At 35.2% G+C, this 9,916-nt stretch overlaps 1 long non-coding RNA gene across 1 annotated transcript; it reads left to right on the forward strand.

Moving 5' to 3' along the window:
* Positions 1 to 1,472: 1,472 nt before the first annotated feature.
* LOC139717837 (uncharacterized) lies at positions 1,473 to 4,548 on the forward strand. Its single transcript, XR_011710003.1, has 4 exons — positions 1,473 to 1,557; positions 2,271 to 2,383; positions 3,552 to 3,680; positions 4,513 to 4,548. It is a non-coding gene; the product is annotated as an uncharacterized lncRNA (long non-coding RNA).
* Positions 4,549 to 9,916: the final 5,368 nt, after the last annotated feature.

Here is a 9,916-nt window from a genome sequence, read left to right on the forward strand (position 1 = left end):
AATAATTACACTGTCACTAGCTGTGTGGATAGTATTCAGAAGTGATACAAATTTTCCGTTTTGTGTCAAATCGACAGGAAAAATCTGTTTTTTTTTTTTTCAGTCTAGAAAATCTAGGTTATTTTGTCCAACAGAATCATGGGCCTAGCCTAAGCCTAATGTTTTTTAGGCCCTAACGTGAACTTATAGCGTTAGCATTTACACTACAGAGAACCAGCTGTACGTTACCTGTGTCATTGTCACGTTTACAAGTCCTAATGTTACTATCTAACGTTACTATAGGTCTACAACAAAAACTTGTAAAATACTAGGGGTTAGGGGTTATAATAACAGCGACCAGCCCGAACGCGAAGCACTTTGTACAACAATAACAGGGAGTGCCCTGGGGTTAGGGCAGGTAGTACTATCTGGAGAGTCCGACAGTGATTAGACTAACTAGATCTAGTAGTAGTAGTAGGGCCTAGTAGTAGTACGTAGATCCAGGTCTACACAGAATATGAATTGGAAACCATGGTTCAGATCTTGGTTCAGACTTGAAAGCTATCTTCCACAATTCTAAATGCATACAGCACTGTAATCGCAATGCATGTGTCACAAAAGATAGAGAATGATGCTTACCTAAATTCATTGGCATGGAACCTCTAGAATTCTACTGCTATACTACCAGGTGTCTATAGATCTAGAATCCAGTGGTATAGTGATCCTGAGTAGCACCTACTGACCTAGATACTACTTAACCAGTGTATACCAAAAGTATAACCAGACTAGACCCTTTTATAGCCTTGGTATTCTTAAACATATTATCATTAACATAAGTAGGCCTATCACTCATCAGTAAGGAAGTTAATAGGTCTTCTAAATAGTGGCACTATCTATCTAGGCAGTTAGTAGATTCTATAGGTCCATACTCCGATGCTAGTATCGCTTACACAACTTCTTTTAGCAATTTAATTGATGATGATGACATGACAACAGTTGATGATCAGAGTCAGACTGTGGCTGCATCTCAGGCTGTAACTGTGATCAACCCGAATGTGAAGCCACAGTACAGCTGGTCCTACCAGATCTTAGGTAGATGTAGACCTTGCAATGTGGATGCCTATCGACAAGATCTAGAACCTCAAGATGTCATAATACCCCAAACTATAGGCTTACACATGTTGAATTGAGACAACTCAAATACTAGTAGTATGTCTTTTAATCATCCCCCCAAAAAATAATAATATAAGGTCCTTTATATATTTAAACTGCAAAAACATGTGAACTGATTTCAAATTTCATGCAGATTCTAGATATTGTGTGTAAAATCTTGTATAATCAAACAACAGTTTGAAAACACACTTTCTATTTTGTATTCACATTTTTAATTATAATGTTAGATATGGAACATCAGTCAGACTGCTACAATCAGACTTCTGCATCTCATAAAGCCCAGAGTCAGTTGCTGAACTTCACTGAACTCAGAACCAAACTGCTGAACTTCCATCTTCTCCACAGCTAGACTGCTACTGAACTTCGTCGAGACTTATCTACCAGCATGGTCACCTTCAACAGAATGCAAGTATTTTAGCTTATAATACTATTTTAGCAGACAACATATCTGTATATTTTCAAATACTACAATTGCAACATTATTTACATTTGGACATCAAATTGTCTCTGGATTTTTAGTTGAATAGTGTTAGACAGGAAATATTGAAAACAATGTTTGCTGTAATGTCCATCTTGGTAATTGAAAACAAACATTCTTATCCAGTGAATAGTGACCCTTCTAGAAACAACTGTTTTTTGCATTTTTTTTTTATTTCACTATCTGTAGAATATTACATACTGATCCAATTGAAAAGAGATAATTCATGGAAGGGGGGGGGGGGGGTACCTGCATGTCTACACGTATCAAGCTCCTGAAACAAACTTTAGCAGTCACGTTATCTTAATATTGTAGGCCCTACTATGATTGTTTATTTACCCTCTCCCTTTTCTAGTATCAAAACAACCTCATGCTCTTACAATGTTTGAAACAAGAATATTCGACATAGCTAATCATTTTAAACTGTGAAAAGTCCTATTTACAGCTTATGGATCAGTAGATACTAGTGAATTTAGTGTTTCAAAATCAATGGTAGGGCTTTTCAATTTGATTGCTATAGCTTGTTATAGCAAAGGCAAAGCACCCATCTCTAACATACTTTCTAATGTCCCATGTCCTGCACTATTGTTTTGTTTGTAAGATGTTAACTGTTCTTGTATATTGAATAAACTCCAAACAGCCAAGGACCAGACAACATGTGAACTTCATCCACTTCAGAGTTAAGGACTGGGGGCAAGATGCAAATGGAAAAGTCAAGTGACAGTGTCATGGATATTCCACCATCTTCATCTGGTGTGTTAAATGATTATTTTTAGCTATTGAAGCAAGTTGAGAAATCATGTTATCTTGATCATCTACAGTTGGCAGCAAAATTATTCAACCCCTCTCTTGCATGTTGGACACTCTGGCATAATGAATTACATTATAACTGAGATTATTTCTAAATCATACAAGTGGTGATCAGATAGTTTGCTACAAGTAAAAAACAGATCAGTAGCCTTTGATTTGCATATAGTTACAAACTTTGATCATTCATGTATAAAGAGATATGGTCCAGTGGGCACATTTATGGTCATTTTCAGTCCTTTCAGTGATCACTGAAATGCTTTGTTGAATATGGTTTCACTCAATCTTTTGATAGGTGACACAATATGATGGAATTTGATGTAGGATTCTTAATATTTCATTTGGCATTTTTCATTGTACAAAAATATTTAAATGAACTAATTTCTAGTGAAAGTTGCCACCATAGAGTTTGTACAGAGGTTTAGCCATGATATTAATAATTCAAAGTTTAAGTCATGTCAAAATGAATATAACCCAATGAAATGCTAAGAGTTATGTATAGAATGGCAAGATACTATTTAAAATTCCATAAGAACAAAAGAAATTAATCGTTATCATCAGACCATAACATGTCATGCTTCAGTGATCACAGAAAGGTCTGAAATGACCATAATGCACTCATTTGACCTTATCTCTTCATGCATGAATGATCAAAGTTTCTAACTATATGCAAATCAAAGATTATTGATCAGGTAGGCATTTGTCATAAACTATCTGTTCACCATTTGTATATGATTTAGTAATTGTAATGTTATTTATTTTGCCATAGTGTCCATAATGCAAGGGGGGTTCATAATTCTGCTGCCAACTGAATAAAGTGAATGCTTGTTATTAATTTCCCCTCTCATTCATTACTAAAATTACCTCATACTCTTACAATTTGCTAACAGGGGCTCATTACATAGTGATTCAAACTTTGAAGACTGGCAATTACAACTTGTCGTTCACATAATATATCTTACAAAATTGATATTCATTAATGAACATTTTGTTGTTATTGCTTGTTTTAATAAAGATGTACACTCATCTCAAATATTTTCCAACTATCCCATTTGTGCATCCGATGTTTCTGTTTGTATGGTATTTAACTGTTCTTATATTTGCACACCCAAAGGCCTGAAGAGAGCTGAACCTCACCAAGCCCTTGGGACTGACAACTGCAGCTGAACTTCACCCAGGTCAGAGTCAGACTGCAATTGGACTACGAACTGTATAGCAGCATCTTATCTACGACAGAACACAGGTATGCATTTCTCAAATTAAACTTGAAAGTATAAAGATTTTACAAAATAAACAACTTGAGTAACAGTTGAAAAAAGGCAACCTCTGTTGATGACATATCAGTTACAGGTAATTCGGTCTTTCTTATTTTAGGAATTATTGTAGACTTGGTGGACAAACAATGTCACCTCTATATGTGAACTGTTCCACACAAGAAATGAAGAAATTAGTGCATTCATACACCCCAGTTGGGAGTTGATTTAATGTTTATGTCTATATCAGCCACAATTGGGAATTCAGTACGGCTCACAAGAGTTGATTAATGCACTGACATAGCAATGCAGCTGACTTGTTGCATAACCCATTGAATCATCTTTCTGTTTATTTTGGAATTCCCAGCTTGCCTGACATAAATTACAATCCTTTCTAAAAAAAAAGTCAAATAAGTCTCTACTGACATGAATGAATGACATTATGTCAGATGAGTGTTTTAAGTCACAATCACATTTTCATTTTGAGTCTGTGTCACACCTTTTTTGTTCATCAGGAAGAATCCGATACACTAATTCTTGTGTATGACAACCCAGACGATTTTCTTTTTTTTTTTCCTTGATGCTGTTAAACTGTTGCTAATATACTGTATATGAAATTGCTGACAAGCAGCTCTGTGTAATGATATGTGTGGTAGTCGTGTGTGTATTCATTCAACTGTACACCCACATGTTACCACTCTGTATAATGTCAGGGTGAGGGGATGTGATTTGCATGTCACAATATTTCAGTATGTAACCAGTATTGTTTATTTTTCCATATTCTATTTCTTTTGTCCTTTCTTTCTATTTTCTTTCATATAGATTCTCAAGGCATGGAGCTTGCCAAAGGTGATGCAGACAGGTTGAATATAACATATGTTGGTTTTGACCGCTGTGGATTCAATCCTTCAAAAATTAATGGTATACAATGTATACATTTTTTTTTTGGGGGGGGGGGGGTGGCTGCATTAGATGTGAGGATCTGACATGTACCTGAAGCACTGTAATGAAAGTCATGAATGCAAATGTCATGGTGATTTTGTAATAGATCCTTATGACAAAAGCTTCTTGCACAACAAAAATTCCTAAAATGGAGTGCGAATATTATGTCTTTCAGGACATCATTTGGAAAATAAGAATAGGTCTATTGTCGCTAGACATACACACATGATAGATTTTCAAATTTTATGCACTTGCTGCAAATGACATGAGTAATGTTACAGAACCTAACAACATCTTGATTGTTTTCTGTCTGCTTTTCTATTTTGTGTTCACATAATTGGCATGTTCAATTTCAACTTTATCTGATAATTCCTTCATTATTGTTGCTCTAGAGTTTTATATCCTGGTTTTTGTCCCATTTATTGCACAGAACATAGCTAGGTAAGATAGACCACATACTTCAGAACCTATTTGCTAGCTATGCTTTTGCAGAGTGTGTGCTTTCTTTCTAATATTCAAATACATAGGAGAGTCCATCTGAATTCAGTTGTACATCATTTTAAAACTGAGAGTGTGCTCTTTCAGAAACAGGATTGGCCCTTTTTTTTTTTGCAAGATACTAAGAAACCACTATTGAAGTGCTACAGAGCATTAATTCAAAGAAGAATTCAATGTTTATTTGACGAAAATTAGTTTTGAAATGGTTGAGATATCCAAAAGCAGAGTAAAACAAAGCGATTCTAGTAAAAGGTTGGTTCCACCTTTTATTAGAATTCCTTTATTTTGGATATCTCAAACATTTCAAAACCAATTTTCATCAAATAAACATTGAATTCTTCTTTGAATTAATGGTCTTTCATATTTCATAAGAGGTTTCTTATTATATCACCCCTCCTCCCCCCCCCCCCCCCAAAAAAAAAAAAAGAGAAGAAATGTTATCAATCTGAAACCAGGTCTCAACCAAAACTTTACCAGCCCTTTAACCAGAAATCCATGTTTGGTGACTTTCTGTTGATATTGTGATACAGAGTCACAATTGCAGTGTTAGATATGAAGCTGCAATCAGACTATTGCAGTCTGACTGCTGAACTTCACTGAGTTTTGTCATAGACGAGTCCATAGGTGATGGCATAAGTGCTTTGCCAGGTACATGTATTAACCAAACCAGAAATGAGAAAAATCCCCCTTCAAAAGAAAAAGCAAAAACATTACAATACAAAACAGAACAGAACAATTAAGCGTGCAAACGATTCAGTGAAAAGCAAATGGGTGAATTGAAGCACTCTGAAAAAAAAAGATTTATAGGCCTTGTAAAGTGTAAGAAAGCATTTTAAAATGGATAAATGCAAATTCTGTATCAGTCAGCACATAAGAGTCTGATTTCTGATCTTTGATGATTAAAAGCTATTGTGCAGTAGACAAGGTCATTATTATTAGTATTAATATCATAATTAATATTCTGATATAGGGAACCTTAGAGTGCAAAGAAGGTGGATTGCAACACATATTATTTTATGCTTACAAAATATTTGCAATGATAGCATTGTGTGAAGTTCAGCTGCTTTCATAATTTGATTAATAAACCATGAAAATAATACAAATGATTATGAAAGATCTGTCGATGTATAAGTGATCCAAACATAAATACATCAGTGAACATTGCAGTGCATTGTTTTTATGCCTCCGCCACGAAGTGGTGCCGGAGGCATTATGTTTTCGGGTTGTCCGTCCGTAATGAATTTTGTGGCAAGCGTAACTAAAAAACATTTTGAGGTATCCTAATGAAACTTAGCATGTATGTGTATTAGGGGGTGAAGTTGTGCCTATCAACTTTTGGGTGCACATGCTCAAGGTCAAAGGTCAAAAGTTCAAGGTCAAATACATAAAATTTAACTATTTCCACCACATCTCTGCAATGCCTGAAGATATTTTCTGGAAACTTACTGTATTCATGTATTACCCAATTAAGATTCTCTGGTGAAAGTCTGTGGTCATGAGGTCAAAGGTCAAAGGTCAAAGGTCAAAAGGTCAATCAAAAATATCAAAACTTCACTTTTTTCTCCGTACCTTGGAAATTGTTCAAGGTATCTTCATGGAACATACATGTACTGACTGGCAGTGATTATCTAGACAATCTTGGGTTCATGGGGTCAAGGGTCAGGAGTCAAAAGGTCAAGGGCAACACTTCAAAATTTTACTTTTTCCCTCATGTTTATGCAATGCCAGCAGGATTATTTTTTTACACTTGGTGTATGCATGTATAACCTAATAGAGCTTCTCTGGAAAGATCTTTTTTTCTTTTTTTTTGCCTCAAAGGTCAAAAGGTCAAAGATCAAGTGAAACTGCTGAACTAAGTTTTTCCTCCATGTCTCGGAAGTGGCTCATGTTATTTTTAAACTTTCTACATATTTATGCATGTTCTGCCTGACAGGGATTATCTTATGAATTTTAGGGTCAAAGGCCAGATGAAAATGGTAACAATTTACTATTCAATACAGAAATTGAACTTTTTCTCCATACCTTGGAAATTACTCAATGCATAAACGTATGAATTGGTCAAAGTCAAGTTAAAGTCCTTAAATCCCAAATACATGCTCTCCTATTCATCCAATTAAACCTAGGTCAAGGAAGGTGAACATTCAACACATTTGTGACAAACTTGTCATTTTAATATTTAGCCATTTTTGTGAAAATGTAATCACACATTGTCCACATGCACTATCTAGACCTATTAGGAGAATCATGCATCATGGCGGAGGCATACCAGTCGCCATAGCGACATTTCTAGTTGTTATTATTTCCAGGCATGTGAAGGCAATATTTATGTAACCCAGTTAGAAATTATGTCTATGCGGGCAATTATTATTTGATTAGAAAGATAAAATCAAGCATAGCTTATAATGTAGAAATCAAGTAGAATGTAATACCAGAAAATACTGTGAGTGATAATAATTTCACAAGGACTCTTACCAGTATCACCAATGTGGTTGTGATAATTGTGCTGTGATTATGATGACATTGAATAATGAAATAATGTTTTCAGGATCAGATTTTCTAATGAATCAGGCAACTAGAATGAAATACATGAAATAGTTTGTGCAGTTACATAATCTGTCACATGACATGTAGTTAAATTGTGAGGAATTGATATTAATGAGTATGAAATTGATAGCAGTGAATGAATTGAATACAGTGTAATTGAATCATTGTCGGCCTACACTGCGTCTTTCAATGAAATGTTTTCCCATTGTGGCAATTGATGAGTGAAATCAAATCCAAGTACGAAACAAAGAATACCTGCTGAAATTAGAAGTATCATTGTGATTTTTACTCCCACCTCCAACTGAGGGAGTTCGTTCAACCAGCGCTAACTTTATATGGTTTTATCAAAAAAAGAAAAAAGCTGTACCATGGCAATGCGTTGTTCAACATTGAATAAAGTGTTTTGTTAATTCAAAAAATCTGTTTGTCACATGTGTCATATATGTATTGCAAGTCAAGTGCTCAAAAACTGAGTAAATTAAATGAATAAACTGGAAAGTCCTATGATTTTCACAAATGATGTTACCATGGCAACACACTGTTCAGTATTAACGAAAGATGAATATACACAAGTACATAGTATAACTTTCACATGTTTCAAATTTCAAGTCAAATGCTCAAAAGCTTAGGAAGTTAGCTGAATCCACAGTATTTTTGAATGATTTTCATTCAAAATAATCTGTTACCATGGCAACACATTGTGTGAAAAAGAACAAAGAAGAAATTTGCACATCAGTCTCTGTACTTTAGCAGTCTCATGGGCCAGATTTCAAGTAAAATGCTCAAATATTGAAGGAGTAAACTGAATCTACACCTTTTTTATTATATTCATTGAAAATGCTGTTACCATAGCAACACAATGTTCTATATCGGTGAAAGATGAAGTTTGCACAACTATACATACATCATGGTGGTCACATGTACCAAATTTCAAGCAAAATGCTCAAAAGCTGAGAGATAGCAGAATCCACAATATTTTTGTATGATTTTCATTCAAAGTCTGCTGTTACCATGGCAACGCATTGTTCAACAATGGCGAAAGATGAAGTTTGCACATCTACGTACTCTGCCGGTCACATGTGTGCCAAATTTCATGTCATATGCACAAAGATTGACAAATTTAGCGAATTCACAATTTTTGTATGCTTTTAAGTGAAAAAATGTTGTTACCATGGCAACAGATTGTTCGACATCAACCAAATATTAGTTTTGCACGTCTACATACTGTAATGGTCATGTGCCAAATTTTTGGTCAAATGTTAAAAGAATTTTAAGGAAGTTAGGTCAATTCACATATTTCTTTGTGTGATTGGTATAGAAAAACTTGTTGCCATGGCAACAGATTTTTTCACACCACACATGAAAAAAGTGTTTTGCACAACTACATATTACATTTATCTGATTCTATGCAGAATTTCAACAGCATTGCTTTAAAACTGAGGGCAGTAGTTCAATCCACAACAATTTGTATGTTTTTGTGAAAATTTGCCATTGCCATTCATGACAACGTATTACGCGATATCAACGAAAGATATCTTGCATATCTACCTTTGACAGTGGTCACACATGCCAAATTTAGGGTCAATTACTCCAAAATGAGAAAAAAGTTTGATACAATGGCTCTCTCAAAAAGCTATCACATAAACTTAGGAGTGCTCCTGACCACTCCTAGATTTATGTGATAGCTTTGCCAAGTTAGGAGAGACTTTATGTGCTAGCTTTGTTCATGAAATGGTTTCTAGAAAAAGTCTCTCCTAAGTCTGAGTTTATGTGATAGCTTTATGCGATAGCTTTTTCATGAAACGGTTTTTAGCAAAGTCTCTCCTAAGTATGACTTAGGAGAGAGAAAGTCTCTCCTAAGACTTTCATGAAACGGACCCCCGGTAATAAAAGTTTTCTGCCGCCACCTACGGTACAAAGTAGGCACGGTGTATCAAGAAATGTCCAGCTATCAGCTCACAGAGAATCAGAAGTTTATTATTTTTGGTGCAGTGGGGTGGCTGCTTTTCAGAGAACAACATGTTACACTGCGCACGATTTCAGTATTATTGGTTAGAAATGAGGCGCGATTGAGTGATATATCCTTAAAACCTTACAAACGATCGAACGTGTTACCGCAAAGGATGAATAATATATTACAACGAAACCACATCCGCTTCTTCAAAATGTGCTCAAAACATGGAGCTTTACACACTGCAAACATGGAGGTGTATAAATCGTTATCTTCACGCTCCCCCTCCTG

Source organism: Diadema antillarum, unplaced genomic scaffold (assembly GCF_040938485.1).
Source record: "Diadema antillarum isolate AM-2024a unplaced genomic scaffold, OU_Dant_1.0 scf00000083, whole genome shotgun sequence".
In the NCBI taxonomy this organism is placed as follows: Eukaryota; Metazoa; Echinodermata; class Echinoidea; order Diadematoida; family Diadematidae; genus Diadema; species Diadema antillarum.